Here is a 20524-nt window from a genome sequence, read left to right on the forward strand (position 1 = left end):
ACCAAAACATTGGTGTGTCATAAAATTTTTCTCATTCTAAATCCAAAATACAGCACTGTACTATGAGGAAGAAAATTAGTTCTATCACAGTTGAAACCAGGTCACTGAGCTAGTAGAGAAAAGTTTTCCTCCTACACTTTCCCTCCTAAACTTTCCACAACAGCATGTCAAAGTATTTGTTCTCTGTTCCATTACCTTTTCTCTCTAAGCAGGATTTTTTAATGTCTTAAATATTTTTTTGCCCTTAGATGCTAGCTTGTAACACGACAAGCTTGTTAACTGAGATGGCAATAGGAACATCAATATTTTCTGTGACAAGCTCATCATTTTTTCTGTCAGGGGCCTCAACATACTTTCTAAAGATAACGTGTATATCCTTCATTGTATTCTTCAATACCTATTCCTCCCTTGAAGCCTCATTTGATTTCATTATTGAGCAGCCAGAATAATACCAAGCAGGTAATCTTAAATATAATATTCATACAAAATAACATTGCTTCTCCACAGTCTTATATAAAACTTCCTGTTCCAAAGCACCTGTGATTGATTTCTGGTTGTGCCTTTTTGTCTTCCTACTCTTTTTTTCTTTCCTTAAGCATTTTTCATAAACTGGGAAAAGTTCATAACCATGTTTAAGTGACAACAGATCAAGCAATTTTCCAATGCTATGATATCACTGAAGGGTTACTTGGAAAGAAGTGGCACCAACATACTGAATCCTGTGTTGAAATCTGTTTTAGTCTCATTTTCTGCTGGCAGTTGCTCTTTTTTGCCATCCAGTGTTTACACTGTTGAATGACACAAGTCCACTTTTGCTACTGTGGGAGTCAAAACGTTCCTATAAACATTGAGGTAAGACTTTCTATTCTTCAGCAGCACATAGCACTTTAGCTCATAAATTTACAGGAAAAACACAACTGAAGAGATCCCAGAGTGTGTGAGTATGAACACACAATTCCAATTTGAGAGATGTAGAATCCTCCCTATTCCTTCTGACTCATCATCTGGAATAATATCTGTCTTCCTCCTGCTTGTCAACTATGCTACCAAAATCAGCCAGAATTCAGGGGGCTTTGCACATCCTGAGCTTGTTCCTACTAGACACAGAGTTTTAATTACATAGAGGGTAGGACAGTGGCATTTTCACATGATGGGTACTGTTGAAGTGGAGGAAGACCTTGTAGACAAGGAGCCCATTTTGAAGATGAGGAACTGAAGGGTGCCAAATGATGACATATTAATGAAATTAGTAAGAAGGAAAATGGGCATTCTAATGTGAGATTCAGAAGGAGGAAGGCATAATACAAGAGATTCTTAACTAACACACAAAAACATAGAAAACCAGTAGCTCAGAGATACAATATTTCATATGCACAGATATAACAAAAGTGCAGATTGACATAAAACTCTCAAGATTTTATTTTAATGTTCTTGGGAGAAGAGGAAAGATTGCCTTAGGGTCAGAACTGCCTGCTCCTTCATTCTTTTGTCTACTGTTCTCTATACAGTTTCTTGCAATGCACTCCTTTTCCAAACAGGCTTTTATCACAATCACCTTGTCTAGTTTACTCCTAATGAAAAATTTAAGAGACACGCATTAGTCCATCCTTTCTTACTTAGGTGACCTGATTAGAGGGGGGAAACTCAGTGATTACATAATTCCCATGCTGTTCTGTCATCTAGCAATGCCTGCATTTATTTCAATACAGACCAAGGAGCTCTTTTTTAATTGAAAAGCAAAGCGGATATAAAACAAATCAAGCTACACTAATATTAGATCAAAATTCATTCCATATGAGCTCCTGGACAATACATTTGAGTTCAGAAGAAGATGCCATCAAATTTTTTTGATCTGATAGCTTTATGTCCCAACTCATATTCTGTAAGAATAGTAGATCTATTTAGCCATTTCAGGTAACAAAGCAGATGATATGATACTTGTTTCAAGGACCAGCATGATAAATCAAATACATAATGGTAACTCTAAAGCAAAATACAATTTGCTGAGTCTCACTTTAGAATGATACACTTAAAATGCCTATATCATAATTTTTATACTAATTCTTTTTCAATGAAAGAATTTTCTTGTAATGTGTTCTATCATAATAGTTTAATTTGGGACCCAGCTAGAATGTGGCTAACTTATGACACTCTAAACTTAAACTCCAGTAATCTTCTGGATTGAGAAGTGTGAACTTGTTCCTACAGAATTTATTTGCTGTCAATTCTCTATTTATTCAGCAAAAAAAAATTTGATTAGCTATTTCATTGTTTTCATTTAATTGTCTTTACTTGGCACAGCCATTAACAGCATTCAATAAATCTTTGTTCCAGAAAAGATGTATGACTTCTACTTGAGGCTGCAGCAATCCTAGAAGTTATAATGGACACAGATACAAACTTGTAGCATTTTAACCACTACATGGTAAAAATATGTACAGTTAAATATAATACCATACCCTCATTTGTCCTCTGCCCACAGGTACTCAAAAATACACTATTTGTTAACAGACTCTGGTAACCATTTAAAACTAAAAAATACATTAAACAGAACATAATTAGTTACAGCCAACATTATTATTTAAAAATTACTAGGAAAGACATAGTTGATGTATCTAAACCTTTAGGTAACTTCCAGAGTATGTAAGAATATTTGGTATCTCTGAGGAATGGAGACAATTGACTTAAATCACATTAAAATAATGGGTACTACATTTGAGTAGTAAATTACCCATTTTGGAATATCCAATTCACATCATAGTCTTCTGTTTGAAAGGAAATGGCAGCTACCTCATCCCACTGCAGAAAAGTACCTGCAGTAAGCAGATACACAGTCTAGAGGAATTTAGGTCAATCTCCTGCTCAAACACTTATCTCCTGTAGGACATGAAGTAAATGCCAATGTCTTTCCACCTCAATTAAACCATCAAAGAGAAAATGAGGTACACAGGGTGCTGAAGTGTACAGTCATTGAAGACTGAAAAGTTCAGAAACTAGAACAACTAGCAACAACTTTGCAAACCAGCATGGAGGTTTATCCCCATCTCTTTGCAGAAAAATATACTGCAAGAATGGATTGTCCTGGAGTCCTTAGCTACTTCTGCCATTGTATTTAGGAATAAAAAGACAAGTAAATTTCTTGACAACAATTCTGCAGAAAGAGAGAACACAGCTCTTTGTTTGTATTTATATGCCCATGCCAAATTCACAGTGTGATAAATTTAAATTTTCCTTGTAGATGGATATCTAAAGGAGAAGGGTATCTGCATCACCCACTGCAGTGGCTTCTATTCCTTCCCCTGTGCATTAGTCTTTAAACAACCCATTGCTGAGTGCTAAGAGGACTGATAGGGTTGGCATGTTCCAGACACAGCAGCCCTTTGAAATTAATAATAACAGGGTCAGAAGGGAATATTCCATCAGAGGTTAGGACATCACAACTCAGTTTTACTATGAAGAAAAATAACAGGAATGCACACCCATAGCAATGCATAAAAGACAAACCTCCAGAATTTTAATAGTAATGTTATTAAACTGCAGGAAAATAGGTTAATCAAAAGAATTAAATTTCACACAATGTCAAAAGAAGACATCATTTTATGTCAGATGTTTTGGCAAGCAGCATGCAGACTAAACTGCAAGCTCTAATTGTGAGCTTCTCTCTCACAGTATGAATTTTCCAAAACTGAACATCTCACTGTCTAATTGAAGCATTCAACCAGCATACATTCTGCTCAAGCAACTGTGTGAATGTTGAAATACTGTATATAGGCAGCATTAATTTCTTTTGCTTTCAAGGCACCAAACCCTTGGAAATAACTATTCCTTAATTTAATGCTGAAATGTAACTTCAATTACTAAGAAGCAGTCCTTTCTTGATGAAAAACAATTTGTAAATATCCAGCAGGGAATGACATCACAGCTTAATACAAACCACAAATTTTCATCTCTACTTTATTGCTTCTCCTTTTCTATCACAATACAGAGACAGCAACAGGTTTTAAATCAAGTCACTCATACATCCAAGTTTGGACAAAATCTAGTCAGCATTCCTAGATCTCAGTCCTAAGACTCGTAACTTTACTTGAGAGTCATCCTTTCGACAGGATTCAACCCATATGTTTGATAGCTGTTTTACTCCTACCCTCCATTCTCCTACATTTGCTTATAAAATTTTAGCCAGAGATGAACCAAGCATGGGAAATCAGATTTTAGGTCTCTGAAGAAAAATAGCAAAAATGCAGTAATTACAAACTTGGGGAAAGCATGTCTTAAACAAAGATCCATTTTAGAACATCACAATGTATTTTTCACAGACCTTCCTTAATTCTAATCTCATCCTTTACTCTTTTTCTTTGATACTTGTGTTTCAGTCAGAGTTGAATGTTAAAGGTGGCAGGAGTTAGGGGGTGGGGAATGAGAAGGTGAAGGAGAGGAACAGGAGAGGGGGGTACTTGAAGCTTGTTGTTCTAACATAAATTATTACTTTTCCCTATCAAACTTGCATTGCTTGAGCCACAGTATTCAAAAGCATTTCAGGCTGGACAAAACCCTTCTGGCTTTGTTTCTTCATCACCTCCCTTTCATCATTCCTTATCTCCTCTAAACACAATAGTCTTAGTCTCTGCTTTGCTGTAATGCCTTTAGAATTCACAAGAGGGTTTAGCTTAAGAAAACATTTCTGGATGTCATCTGTTCCACATCCTTTGTTCTCAAAGCAGTGCTAACCAGCAGCATTGTCCAGGCCCTCACACCAGGTTTTGGCCAGTGAAGTTTTGAGTGTCTTCTGGGATGGAGAGTCCACAGAGGAAAACCAGCATGGTGCTTGACCACACTAACTGTGAAAAAATTTTTTCCTGTTATAACCAGAATTTCCCACGTCAACTGGCTACTTCAAGTTTAGCATTTTAAGACAGCACAGCTGGTATAGATTTTATTGAGGGTAAGTGTCTCCTGCAAATGATTAATGCCATCCCTAGTGAGCATCTCAGATGGGATAAGTTGGTTTCTGTGGTTACCCATCTTTCTGCATTACTCTGGAAAGAGCTGAATGGTTGATACAGATTGAACACTTTTCTTTTAGACATCAATTTTGGTCAGATACACCTCATTCACTCTAACTTAAATTTCTGAAAGGTCACAGAATGATTTGTTTATATCCTCCTATGCTAGGAGTTTAGAAGAATATTTTGACATCTGCTTGAACTGTAAAGTATATAGAGATGAAAGAACAAAACCAGATTTTTTTTTGTCTTTGTACCAGAATGGTCTCAAGTTAAATATCTCAAACATTACTAAAATAATTAAATATAATAAGTTGCAGCACTGATCTTTTAAGTGGCATTATAATTTCGGGGAAAAATTTAATAACAGTAAATTTCTCGCTGAAAGTAATGAAAATATCGGTAATTTATTTCAACATTATTTTTTCACTCTGAACCAATACTAGATCTCTTTTTTTTTTTTTTTCAAGTAAATGCCAGAAAAGCCTATGGCAGTCTAATTGCTTGTTCTTTCTACCATTAAGTTTATTAGTTTATTGACCTCTATCACCTTCCTTTTTAAATCATTACATGAATATGCATTTGACGTCTAACACACAATTGGATTAAGACATTTGTCTTCATAGATCAAATATTCTAATTTGCTTCTTTGTTTAATTCAGTTCCTTAATACTGATTAGAAGGACAAATCTTAATATATTCAAAATATTTCATTTAACCATTTGTCTAAGGAGGAGCCAGCAGGAGTGATTGCAATAGAAGTGAGATATAAAAACTAAGTGAAGAAAATCTCAGTAGTTAGAGTCACATACTTCCAGGGAAAACGTTGTAATAGAGGCAAAAACTGTTGGGAAGGAGAACTATTCAATATTTAGAAAGATCAGTAGATTTCTTTAGTAAATCAATTCCACACAAACTTCTTAAAAACCTCAAAATGCTTACTTGAATGAATTATTTTCATGTGTTTACCCAGAGATGGATCTGTGAGGCTGTGTAGCAGATAAAACAACAAAAATGGGATTTAACTCTAACTTTATTTTTTCTTTAATCTGGATAGGGCAATGAAAAAAAATGCCTTTAGGCATTAAAGCACTAATTTCACCTTAAGCATAGCTGTGATAGGTGTTCACATGAAAACAAAAATTAAGTGATGGTATCAAGCAGTCATCACTGTCAAACCCTGACTACCCAATACTAATAAACATTTTGTAGCATTTAGGGGGAAAACATAAGGGAGTAATAACTCATATCTACATAGGATAGAAGCCTAAAAACTTTTATATGGTACATATCTGTAAACCTTTTTCACTTTTCAGACTATTCAGGCACATTTTGTTTTCCAAGCCTTCTGTGAATATTTGCCTTGTTTTCAAAACACAACCAGAGCATGAAAACAGAGCCTTAAGGGCATGAATGCACTATCACTCCCTGTTAGAGAAATGGAAAGTAAATCAGACCACTAAAAGGGAGAAATTACTTTCCTAAAGTAAGAAAAAGCTTAACCAGGCCCTAGGAATTGTCATCAGTTAATGGGGATGAACAATCTGCAGAACCAGTCAAGAAGCATTTTGCTGAAGTTACTGATCTCTGCCAGCCTGCTTAGGTTGCTCACACCAAAGAGTGCAGACATTTTCTGAGCTTGCTCCAGATGAGGGAATCAACTGAAAATTTAAAAAATGACCAATAGTCACAGACCTTCTCAGTAATCTGTAAACCAGGGACTGATAGTAATTACATTGTAAGATAAAAGATACATGTAAAGCCAAATTTAAGTTACTCAAGGTTGACATCTGTTGTGCAAAATTAATGACTGATAAATGAGATTAAATAAAACAAGGCCTAAGGATGTGTTTTAAAAGACTATAGTGTCAACTTGAACCTTTAGGTTGAAACTCATTAGACTAACTTGAACAGATTTTCTTTTGTTCTACATGTTTCAGTATTGCTGGCTTGATGAAGAAATACATCAAAAGCCTACTTCAGGCTCAGAAAACATGAGGAGAAGAAAGAAAAACAATGTATGGCTATCTTATCATCTAGAGTTGGAGCTGGCAACAAACAACATTCAAATTAATTTCCAAGCTCACACTAAGTCTCCACAAGCTCCTGTTATCACAGAGAATTTCTTCAAGTTCAAAAACCTGACTACTGCTATCCGTAAGTTCGGCAACTTTTATCCAATAAAACGGCCAATCCCTTTAAGAATCATCCCCATCAGTCAGATTGTTCTTCCTCGACAAAACTTTGTCTAAGACTTGGTGTTTGTCTCTTATTCTGTGCTTTGAATGACCAGGAAAAAATAATGGAAACCAAGACATTTCTTTATACTATTACATGACAAGAGCCTAGCAAGACAATAAGTCCTTGAAAGCCTGATATAATGCATACTTATCACCAGCTGTAGCCACCTAAAAAAAAATTAAATAAATCTGCTGATTATATAATCATCTTAAAACCCTGTGTAGGTTAAAGACTTAAATGTTGTCAATGACAGCTAAAGATCAAAGCAGATGTTCATTAATCCTCCTCTTATTTAAGAGAAGCTATAGGCTAAATAATACATTATTGCAGTATTAGGTGGCTTTTTGCTCTGCTGATTAATTTTGTGTCTCACTGAAGAACTTGACAAATGTTTTAGATGTTTAAATACTGAACTCAAAGTTGGTCTTCACAGCCTTCCTTCTGCTGTGATTTGATCTGCAGAAATTATTTTTTAAGAAACATAAAATATTCATTGGGAGTCAAACTAGTATTAAGGAGAGATATTAAACAAATCACCAAATGAGTAAGTAAGGATGAGAATCCTAACACATTTTACACATTGCATGTTCTGTGGTTTTGAGTATCGAGTTGGTTATGTTCTGCCTTTTTCTCATTGAACTAAAACAAAGTTTTAATTTTACCAAAATTCACAATTCCTTGGTTGTTTATATTAAAAGCTAATTATTTCCCTCTATTAATACAAATGCCATTAACCACAGAATTTTGGTTTTTGTACTTTCACCTGATCTGTTCAAGGGACACTAAATTTAGATCTCCCAGAGAGAACCCTTTACCCTCAAGGTCTGCATCAATTTATGTGCTATACCACAGCAGCTTCTTAAAAAAAACAAAATGGAAGTTCTTTTTAAAAGTGGTTTAAAAGCTCTTTTAAAAGTTGCAGTGGTTTCTGAAGAAACAGCTAAACAAGATAATTCTAAATGCAATAAAATTTTTCCCAATCAACTGAATGGGGAACACTGGGGTTCTACTAAATGAAAGAAAACACAAGCTAATATTCAGATCCATAGTTTTTTGCAATTCAGTGTAATCTGAAAGAGACCTTTCTTCAGGTTCTAGAAACTCAATCAGTTTGAAGAGAATAGAAGATGTTATCTTTATTACATTAAATAGGAGACTTGAACACATATTACTTGCTGAAGAAGAATTTACCTTTATTAATTATTTTGTTTAATGGGAAATGAAGGGAGTTCAGATCCAAAATATATGCTGTCCTCTCTACACACAGAAATTTATGAAAAATCCCTCTTTATCAGGGAATCCTTACTGAAGAACAGAGAGTGAACAGCTGTGCTGCTCTGATATTTTAGACTATCTAAGGGTTTGTTCTTAAACAGGGGTTTTCTCTGATTTCAGATACATAGACTCTTTCTAATTATATGGTTTCAGACGTATTTTCAGTAAGTACCAAGGTAATTTCTTTCTTTTCATTCAAATTTAGAAGAAAAAAAAAAATTAAGTTTCAAATAGCATCCCTAAAAACAAAAATAGAGATTTAGAGATAACAATCTTGCCTCAAAAACTTTCAGGAGATAATAAATTCCTAGGAAAAGCTTGAAGCTAAAAAGGAAAGGACTTGTTCCTGCCAGGAACAAGGACAGAAGGACTCTAAGTGGAAATTGGGTATTTTAACTCACTTTGTAGGGTTTCCACCATTACTTTTATGGCAGGGTGTGTACGCTAAGCAAATGCATCTTTCAAATACCTGTGCTGAGATACTTCTCTTTTCTTGAAAATCTTCTGCTAGTCTTCACATCTCTCTTCCTTGCCAAACACCACAGAGCCAGTATTTTCCAATCCTTTGGAAATGGCAGTCTCCTCACTGCCTCTCCTCTCCCAGGCACCACTCTCTCATGTTACTTCCTAAGGCCAACAATAGCTTTTGCTGCCTCCCAGAGCTGATAGTGCCATTTGGGAGGGCACTGCTATAATTAACTCAGGCATCACCCCTGTGATTTATCTTGGTCATCTGTGTCCTAGCAATACCAATAATGTAATGGGTTAGATCCATTAGCAAATCAGTCCATTACAAACACAAAAATATGAGTAAGGTGACGTACATTTTTTTTCTTAATCTACTTCCAGCTCGCACAAATATAGCGCCTTAAAAATAGTACTTAGACTTCTACTGTTTATAGCAAGTCAAAGTTCATATGTTCTCATCTCTTCTACTACTTAGGTTACCCAAAGAAATTTTCCTGTGTACCTCTGCCTGGATATATTAGGCTCTGTCTGGGAAAGGGAACGAGAAAATTCAAATTACCACATTCGTAGTTAAAATATGCAAATTCTCCTGCTGATTCCATTCAGTTAGGTATGTTACCTCATGGGGGGCTAGCACATGCCAAGACAACACATTTGGCTCAAGAACTTCCTAAAATATACCTTACCAAAGACACAGTCTGGCAACCACTGCTACTTGTGTTCTCAGCTCTTCTGGTCTTCTGTAACTTGTCAGAGCAGGCACATATAATGCTTGCCTTAGTCCTGGCATTTTAATATTTAACAAAGCATGGGCATGGTGGGCTACAGATAAGTTTAATGAAAACTGGACCTGAATAAAAGAAGTAAAGGCTTCAGATTTACACCTTTTTCTATTTTCTTGACAAATGTTCCAGAAGTAAATAAATACTGTTGCCCTAAAATTTTCTTTCAGTATTCCTTTCACAGGCCTATTATGTTCAACTTCAGGATTTCTTTCCATGGTCTCAATTCATTAGAATTGGTCTCTCTTGCATTTAAACATCCTGGCAGTTTCACAGTAACAAATTACTGAAAGAAACTTCTCCCAGACAGCTTTGCAGCAGGTCTTACATCATCTCTAACTGTAATTAAGAATGTCTCTTTCCTACAGAAATGTATTGTTTTATCTGGCATTTTCCTTCTACTTGTAGATGCTTTAGTGAGTTCTTTTGTGAGTCATTATGACAGCTTTTACATTTAGTTCTAAACATAATTGTTTTTATTGTGTGAGGAAACTACACAATCAATTTAAATTTTTTCTTATAGTTTCTTATAAAAATGTGCAAATGTAATGTGCCGTCTAAAATTTTTTACCTGTGAAATCACAAAACATTTAATTCTGGAAAAAAACTATGTTTGATAGAAAAACTCTGCTTTGTATTCTCTAAAATAGTAAGAATTTGATACTCATCTGCTTTACGTAAACCAATGCATTTAAAAGAGAAACACGGATTTCCTGGGAAATAACAAGGTTTTGTACACTCTTTAATTAATTTGATTACTAATTTAATCTATATGAATATTAACATAGGATTACTTTAAGCATTCACAAGAGCCAAAAGGAGAGATGCCAGGAAAAACAGTAGTTGCATGAGAATCTGGAATTCTGTATCCAATTTTACTGTACAAGTCCAACATACGACCCTTGGGGATTTTCTTCCCTTATCAAAAAATATTAGAATAAAATAAATTAGACAGGACACGGGCATTAGAAAAATATTTCAATGGAGATTGCAACATGCAAAGACTTCAGATAAATGAGTTCTTCAACATGTGCTATTTACCAGCCAACTACTGTGAGTAAAAAGAGTAGAAAAGAGTCCCAAATTTTCCATTATCATAAAGGATAAAAGTGTGCATGAGTTTTAAGGCACATTCTTGAATAGTAGAAACACTGTTACTGCATGCTATGAATAAATAATTAATGAAGTAACTGTGCTTAGGAATGCATTTACTCTTGTGAAATTACCTGTCATGTAAACTCATGATTTTTTGAAGATATCTTTGAAATTCCTAAGAAAAAATTGCAGGTTGTTAAAAAAAAAAAAAAATCTGCAAATAGTTATTCATCTATGTTAGAAACACAAATGTACCTAGGGTTAGAAAAAATTCATGCCTTACTTTAAATCTTTCCAAATGTCTGTCTCATCAACAGAAATAACAGTGATTTTAGAATTTTATCACTTTTTTCATCCTCAGACTACAGTAATAAAATCATTGCTTTAAGTAATTCCTTTTCACTTTAATTGCAGCTTTTTAAAAACAGGTTAATAACCATCCATATTTAAGCTGTAGATTTTATGAGTTATACTTATTATGCGAACCATTAAATTTTTATAGTCTTTGCAGAATAAAATAATCATTGATCTTTTTCATCTGAGTGCTATTAAGGCAAAGGGTGTAAACATCAACCAATTAAAACACTATTTAAAATGTTTTAAAAAATGTGTTATAAAATTTAGTTTTAAGTAATTTCACTCATCAAGACTTGATAAATCTGAAGAGTACTTCATTTAATTTCATTTATGAAAATGTTTTGCATTCAAAGCAAAATCCTGAGGGACCCTCGGTCCCCATAAAAGGCTGTGCAGTTGCCTTTGCCTTGGGTACTATGACTTCCCAACAGTAGGTTGGCTCACAGTTCAGTGCCCTCCAGCAAATGTGTAAGGCAGGACAAGATGACTCAAAGTCTATTCTTTTGCTCTTCCTAATCACCAGCTAAGCAAACAAGAATGTGAGGTATTTAGATCCTGTTTATTGCCTTAGGAACAAGAAACCACTTAAGTAAATTTTAAAAGTACACTGAAAACAAAGCGTATAGTATGTAATTTTTAGACATGTGTAGTCCTTTTCCCAGAGATCACTTCAGCCTGCAACACTGCTTACAAAAATGTCTTCAAGTTTATACTCCACGGCCTACTGTGTGGCCATTTATACAATAGCAGAGTTATGAGCTTGTACAAGCTGGGTGTTTGCAGCTCAGACCTGTTGAATTATGAACATGAGAATTGGAAGAGAATTGTTAGAATAGTTAGAAGTTCACCCATTCTCATGTGACTAGGAGGAGCAGCACAAACATCTCTTCCTCAGAGACAAGGTGCTGAGTCACTGGAGAGTGATACACTGCATGAGAAATCCTGAAAAAACCTGTGAGCTATCAAACAGAGGATGAAAGCGCATGTACGATAAGCTCAGCTTCCACAGAGAGAAACATCTTACCTGCACCCAAAAAGTATACACAATCTGCAGGTGGCCAAATGACCACCAGCACTGAGGTACCCATAAGGACCTTGAATGAGGCCATGGAACTGAAGAGAGAGAGAGATGATAGGTGCAGAAGGCCAGACACAGGCAATGCTGTTTCACACATGTTTACACAAAATAAATCTTCCAGATAAATCAAAGCAGATTAACCAAAGACACACATTATACCCCAAAAGTTGGACAGCAACCAGGAAATGGGTATTTTATTTGCATTGACATTACAGTTACAGAAATGAATTCAAGGATAAGTATAATAATGTTCAGTAAAGTGAAATGACAAAAACACAGGCTATCTTAAGATAACCTTAAGATTTGCTTCCCAGGAGAACACACACCCTAGAAACCTGAATTTCTTCAGAAAGCAATCATGGAAGGTCAGAGCACCCTTGATTCAAATTTAACTTAAATAAAAATAAAACTTTTTAATTGATATTTTTATGGCATCTACCCATTTGTACTCAACAAAATCCTTGCAGGTCTCAAGGCTACTGTATTCTATGCAATGGGAGGTGACAGCTGCTCATCATAAGCATAGGAGACTGCAGATTCCCTAATTGGAACATAATCCTAAAATTGCTCAAATAAGTGGTGGCAAATCAGAGACAGAATGGGTTGTGTTGAAAGGAATCTGTAAAGATTGTCAGGTCTAATTCCCTGCCCTTGGTGAGGACATCCTTCACCAATCACGTTAAGTCCCACTGAACCTGACCTTGAACACTTTCAGTGATGGGGTAAATTCATATTTTTCATAATACCTTAATTTAATATAATAGAACTTAATATCTTTTAAGATTTTCATTAAGAGCATCGACAGAGGGATTGAGTGCACCCTCAGCAAGCTGGCAGATGACACCAAGCTGAGTGGTGCTGTTGACATACCTGAAGGACAGAATGCCATCCAGATGGACCTAGACAGGCTGGAGAAGTGGGCCTGTGGGAATCTCATGAGGTTTAGTAAGACCAAGAACAAAGTGCTGTAGCTGGGTCAGGGCAAACCCTGATATCAGCACAGGCTACGGATGAAGAGATTGAGAGCAGCAGTGTTGACAAGGGCCTGTGGGTGATGGTTGACAAGAAGCTGGACACAGCCCAGCAGTGGTAGCTCAAATCCCAAAAAGCCAGTCCTTCCTGGGCTGCATCCAAGCAGCGTGGGCAGCAGGGCCAGGGAGGGATTCTGCCCCTCTGCTCTGCTCTGGTGAGGCCCCACCTGGAGCACTGCATCCAGCTCTGCGCTCCCAGCACAGGAAGGATCTCTTTGAGTGAGTCCAGAGGAGGGACACCAAGTTGATCAGAGAGATGGAGCATCTCTCCTGAGAGGAAAGGCTGAAAGAATCAGGATTATTCAACCTGGAAAAGAGAAGACTTCAGGGTGACCTGATTGTGGCCTTCTAGTACTTAAAGGGAACTTACAGGAAAGATCAGACAAGACTATTTACAAGAGCATGTAGTGACAGGACAGGGAGAAATGGGCTCAAAAGGAAAGAGAATAGGTTTAGATTTGATATTAAGGAAAAATTATTTACTGTAAGGGTGGTGAGGCAATTGAACAGGTTGCATCATGGGAGTTACTCAAGGCCAAGTTTGATGAGGCTCTGAGCAACGTGATCTAGTTGAAGGTGTCCCTACCCACAGCAGGAAGGTGAGAACTAGATGATCTTCAAGGTTTCCTTCCAGCCCAATTAATTCTATTATCATATGATTCTGTGAACTTCTCTGGACAAATTGTTCCAATGCGTCACCACTCCCACAGCAAACAATTTCTGCCATTGCAAAGCTACCCTCCTTCTTTTTGAAAACATTCCCCCTTGTCCTATCACTACAGGCTCCAGTAAAAACTCTCTCCCCATGTTTCTTCTAAGTGCCTTTAAGTACTGCTGGGCCAAAATAAGGTCGCCCCCAGAGCTTTTTCTTCTCCAGGCTGAACAACCCAAATTCTCTCAAGTCTTTCCTCATAGGAGAGGTGTTCCACTGCCCTGACAATTTTCCTGACTCTCCTCATAACCTGCTTTAATATGTTGCTGTCTTTCATTGGCAGCAAGGTGCTGTACTCCAGGTGGGGTTGTATGAGAGTAGAATAGAGGAGAAGAATAACCTCCCTTGGCCACACTGCTTTTGATGTAGCCCCCCCAGCTAAAATTGTCTTTCTGGGCCGCAAGTGCAAGTTGCCAGGTCATGATCATTTTTTCATGCATCAATACCCCAAAGTCCTTCTCCACTCAATCCTTGGAGTCCCCAGTCTGTCCTGCTACCAGGGATGGCTTTGACTCTGGTGCATGAACTTCTGGCCTCGGACTTCAAGAGCTTCTCATAGGCCCAATGAAAGCAATTCAAAACACAGACCAGGAGCACTGCTACAACCTGACATAATTCTAAGAGAAAGATAAGAAAAATTCTGTTGTTGTCTGGGTTTAAACTTGCAGAGGGCCCAAGTACAAGTTGCAAATTTTTTGAGGGAAGAAACATTTAAAGGAGGTTGCAAAGGGACTAAAGTTAGATGTGCCTTAACAGAGCATCAAGTCCAAAGAACATAACAGCAATGACTCTGGAGACAGGTCCTAGGGATTGGAGACACTACAAACAGAAATAACATCCATGCAGTCACAGGTGACAACATTTCAGGAACACTCATTTGTACCAAGTCAAAATATAAACTCTCCTTCCTGTGCATGACACGGAGCATAGATGATCTATAAAAACAAGCAGAGTATGCCTAGAGATCTCAATCCAGCCTAATCGGACTTAAAACTGGAAAAAGACAAAAAGCTTATTTTCATGATGTCTCCTGAGCTGTAAATCTTTCCTCTGCATCAGGAAATCAGTGTTTTACTGGTATTTCAAACAGAACCCAGGGTGTAGCTTAAGGATTTAAGTGTATGGGAAATAAATCTGGCCACTTCAAATCACTGAATATTTCATACTGATGTTGATTCATTCTTGTTTTGCAAGCACCAAATAAAGCATCTGAATTGCCAGGATTTTCTTGTGTTTACTCTTTTCCTAATTCCTGTACTTCTCCCGCAGATTTAATTAAGCATTCTGGGCAGCAATGAAAATGTTATTATACTAAAGAATTTCTGAACTCGGCCATTATTTTTCTATTGTTCCCTATTTGCAATAACATTCAGCTAAACAACAATAAAGATATAGATTGTAAAGAAGAGTATAGCTATCTTACAGTTCAACTGCAGTGCTATGTAAGGAAATGGAAAAGTCAAACCCTCTGTTTCTAGGTACCTGTAAATGAGCAGTTACTCAAAGATTGACCCCAGAAGCAATAATCCCCTCTGTCTGACAAATGAAAAATTTGGTGCACTATAGTTCTCCACCTGATAAAGGACCTTCTCATGGAAATAACATTAAAAATCAGCACAAACTATATTTTTACTGCCAAGTTCTTCTGTATAGGCAATATTCCATTTTGATTCACATCAGACTTAGGCCATTGTGTTGTTGCCTGATTATCCTCTTCTGGAAACAAAGCATTCTGACAGCATGTCATCACTACTGAACTTGAAAGGATTTTATATGAGGAAAAATAGTCTCGTTATGCTACTCTGCTCAATTAAGTCAGAAAGCATAAAACAAAACCATTGTGTAGTGGCATACAAAAGATTTGACTTTATTTTGTAAATTTCAGGCCGATAATGTTTAAAAAAACCAACATGTATTTCAGAGTCCTCCTCCAATCTTCACTATTCAAAACATTACTTCTTATCCATAACATCTAGAAAATTGGCACATCATTTCTGCAGCACATATCTCTCTTCTAGATACAATAACTACCCAGGACAAGAGCCTAAGGAAAAGATTTTTTAAATCTCTTCTGACAGCTTTCTGACAGGTTTTCTCTGCATTTCCTGGCATAACCCTTCCTGGAAATACTTCTCAGCAAGCAGGTTTTCTGCACTGTCCATTTCTATCAACTGTCTGGCCACAATAGGAGAAGACTATACCTACAAACACAAGGTTCACCTCTATAAATAGAGAGTGCAGCCTTTGTGCTGCCCTGGAAGCTGCTGGGTTGTTGCACAGGGTGGTTCTCAGGAAGCAAGGAGGACCACATTTGCACTCTAACCCAAGTTACCACTGGAGCCCCATCCTATGGGCAGGGGCACTGTTAACTCCTCCTCCTCCTTTCCCATAACCAGTGGAAGGTGAAATAGGAAGCTATTATTATTATTATTATTGATGGCATAGAACAAGCAAACAGGAAAATCAGGGAACTAAACAAGGATTACTACAGATGGATATGAGAAACATGTCTGTAGGGTAACAGCTCATTTTTCATCCATGTTTAGTACAACTCTGACATTGCCACTGCTCTTTGAAGTCGTACTTTTCTAGTCAAAACTGTAGTGATGTTTCTTTCCAAAGCATGCTTATTTGGAAAATTGTCTATTAGCAACAAGGCTTTAATTTGGAGTTAGGGATCAAGCTTTTCAAGCAACATCACTCTTTCTGTTTTCAAGCATTTATTCAGATCTTCTACACTGTCTACCTCTTCCTTTACAGATTATGCTCATACTACAAAGTGTGATAAAATATTTTTTTAGAATTTTTTCAGAAAGATGGTCAGCATATCCTTCAAAGAATAAACAAACAAGGAGTGCAATGCACGGTCCAATGTTCTACCTTGTAATGGCAAATGTCCTGCATTTCTAAACTTTAAATTCTGTCTCCTGTTCAAGAGACTGAAGTATATAATTCTGAGAGCTTTGGAAACAGGCAAAACCCAACTTCTGATGAATCTGTGATTTGCAGACTGCCAAGAAGTCTTCAAAAGATTTTTTTTTCTGTCATAGGGCCCATCAGCTTAGAGCTGATGCTGATATCTTGCAAAACTAAGCATCTCCTCTTAAACCAGAGACCCATCAATATTTTTCTACAAGTTAATTAACTTCTAGACTTTGATGCTTTGTGAAATTTCTCTGCAACAAACTCATGAACAGAATAGGCACATTCACATGCAAAGGCCCATACATGCTCAGTCCAACTGTTAAAGCTTTGCATCTCCAAGAACTAATTCTTAAATGCATGCAGACTTGCAGCTTCCCCCTCTGCAGATGAAAATGCAGAAACATAACAAATGTTTTCTAAATTATCTTAAACTATTTTCAGAGGAATTTAATTATTTTTCCATTTCTCTGAAAATTTTCAAATCGTATTTTAAAAGCTAGATAAATATTATTTATAACCATAGTTTCTCCCATTAAATAAAATTTAGCCATTTAAATCCTATCCGGTTGATTCATCTTTTCAGATCAGATAAACTTGCAGTGAACCTGGGATTCTTCAGGGTCTGTTCCAGTGGGCTGTTTTCAGCTTAAACAGCTGTGTTGTTACAATTTCCTTTTACATGTGACTTGAGGGTACCCATTTGCTTCACAATTAAGAGCATAGTACCTACAAATGTTCAGCTAACCAGATTGTTAATTGCTATGTTTGCTTTACGCTTTCTCCTATAAATAGAAAATGTTCCTCCTGAAAGGGAATGGTTCAAAGGTTCAAACATTATCTTCCTAACTTTTCTCAGGTTACTCAGTTTTTTTTTTTTCCTCTACTCTCTGTCTGGGGATATTACTGATAAAGGTTTATGTACTCCCTGTTCTAGTCTCAGCTTCAATGAAAGCTTTTGCCTTTGTGGAAATCAGTGCTGAATGTTTTCTTCAGAGGCAGCCAGCAAAAACTGAGTTTGTTTTAGAGCAAAGTTATCCGTAACAAATAAAACGTTCACATGTAATAAACTAAAGTAGAGTGAAAAATATTATAAAATACACTTCACTAAGATTTTATACTACTTAAATAATACTAAATAACCTGAATAGTTAAGGTTAGTATTTGGTTTTATTAGTTCTTATGTATATGTCTGACTTTCTCCACTGGTAAGCTACATTTGGTTCTACCTCTCCTAGTATTTCTAGCCAGTTCATCTGAATCCTCAAATTCCCTGAAGATTGTCTTTAGATAAAATTAGAAGCATAACTGCTTAATAAATGGAAGCATTCCTCTGTAAACATACAATACAATGTCAGCTCTTCTATCATGTGATTTCTGAGTGGAATTTAATATATGAGCTGTGAATAGCTTATGACCTGTCCCATAATGTGGGATTCATCTAAATGTAGATGCAGCTGAGTCAGTCCCTCATTACAGTCTGAATAGATGAATGAGAACTTTCAGGGTTCACTTCACTCCATGCCAAAGTATACATATAGCTTGCATTGCAAGCTACCTTTGTGCATTTTTATCCATGCATAACTTGGAGAAATTGCTGATTTTTCTCCATTATATTTTGTGAAGAGGCTTAGGCTGATTACCTCAGATGCCTACGTCCATCACAACCAAACTTCCATGTTAATTAGGATTGCGAGAGACTACTTATTTTCTCTGAACTATGTCTGAACTTTTATTCAAGTTTCCCCTTGGTCATGCTGTTTTCAAGTGAAGGCTACTGAAAAATGGCCAATAAGTGGCCAAAATTCTGGACTTCCCTCTAACCTTTTGAGAAGTAGTCCAGACATGCTGCCAAACTCAATTGTTCCTGTGAGGGTCAAGAGGTCTTTAGAAGTCCATTTCCTATGACTCAATTTATGACCCTGATGTCTCAGTGAAGGGAACTGCTAATTTATTGATAACACAAGAGAGAACATCCAGTTCAAGTGTTCTGTTATGGACCACTTGCTGAGTTTAGCCACAGAGTATAAGTGATTCTCTACTGACGCTGCATAGGACTGTCAGTGAAGTCTACGAAGATAAAGCATCATCAACAGCTACAGTTGATCATGAAGAGCCATATTTACAAAGATAATTTTTTGATTAAACACTTTTTTTCTGCCTCACATTCACATACTGAAGCCCCTGCCAGAAGTTGTGTTTAAAGTCTAACACGATGTGCGGGTTAACTTCTTTTTGGGCTGATAACAATCAGCAGCTGATGTGTCCCTAAAAGTTTTTTTGGCTTGGAGAGAATTTCTAGAACTGTGCAAAACTACTCAGCTAGTCTATACATTTGGAGGTTGCTGCTAACCATCCCTGGCATATGAGCTAAACATAGCAGCATTCAATAATGTGCTGTTCACAAAGAAAATGGGAACACGGAGGATGACGCTGCATGTCAGCACACATGATGAGAAGGCAAAGGTCACTTAGCAAGGCATAAACTATGAGCAGCAAGGCAGGTGACAGCAGCTCTGATGACAGCATCCTCACACTCAGGGCTGACATATCTGCCAAAGGTGGACTTGGCAGATGGCCACATATCACAGGAAGCAGCATTTTGCATGGGAACAGATTTCAGAGTGCTGTTACAAAGGGCTTCAAGTCTCACTCCTGAAAACTAGGCTCACTTTACCAGTGCTCCTACCAAATTATATGCTACTAAGATAATGTTCAGGAATAACATGGTTTTGATATGAGTCTATTTTTACTTTCTTACTTCCAAATTAATATGACTTAGCCACCCCTCCCTCAAAATAATTATAGTAGTAAAGCAGTTTGTGTATGAAGAAAGAAACTGGAAATTTATAGAGCAGCACGGGATTAGCAATTATTAACATTCATCATTAAAATTCCATTTCAGTTATATAATTAAAGAATTAGCAAAACAATCTGAAGACTCTGAACTATGGAAAATCCTGAGGAAGAAAAATACAAGGCATTCTAATAGATATCTTTTAAAAATTCAGCTGGCTTATTGCGTTAATACAAACAGTGATCACAAGGCACAACTGGTTAAAAGATCTCAAATCTAATGCACACTAAACAAGTCTAAAGTTGTATCCATTTTATTATGGGTTATCAGTACCTTGGTTAAACCCAGCACATTTTAAAATCTTGTGGCATAATAACAGACTTTTTAAATTTAAAGTTTACTTGTAAGAGTAGTTCATTGACATATTGTTTCTGTGCTTTTTAAAACTGGTAGCTTGTAGTTTCTCTGTTTATGCTGTGAATTTCTTGAATTCAAGACTGTATAAACAGTTTTGACAATTAGCTTATTTTAATTACTTTAAAGCAAAATGAACATCTATGAAAGGTAAAAAAATAAACATTTAAATATAGAAATTTGCTATCGATTGTTATAATTTATTTTCTAGAATGCACTTGTTCCTTTACTACTCTTAATTATTTTAATTAATATTTCTGCATGTCAATTAGAATTGGTTCAGAATGGAAAATTCCACCCCTTCTCTGTCTCTTAAAGCAGGCAAGCACACATGTTCTTAAGAGGGTTT

The 20524-nt window shown here is 36.5% G+C and overlaps 1 protein-coding gene across 5 annotated transcripts in view; it reads right to left on the bottom strand.

The window, feature by feature from the left end:
* ZNF385D (zinc finger protein 385D) overlaps positions 1 to 20524 on the bottom strand; it is a 417452-nt gene that overhangs the window by 115464 nt on the left and 281464 nt on the right. The window lies entirely within an intron of this gene.

The sequence above is a fragment of the Agelaius phoeniceus genome, chromosome 1 (genome assembly GCF_051311805.1).
Source record: "Agelaius phoeniceus isolate bAgePho1 chromosome 1, bAgePho1.hap1, whole genome shotgun sequence".
In the NCBI taxonomy this organism is placed as follows: Eukaryota; Metazoa; Chordata; class Aves; order Passeriformes; family Icteridae; genus Agelaius; species Agelaius phoeniceus.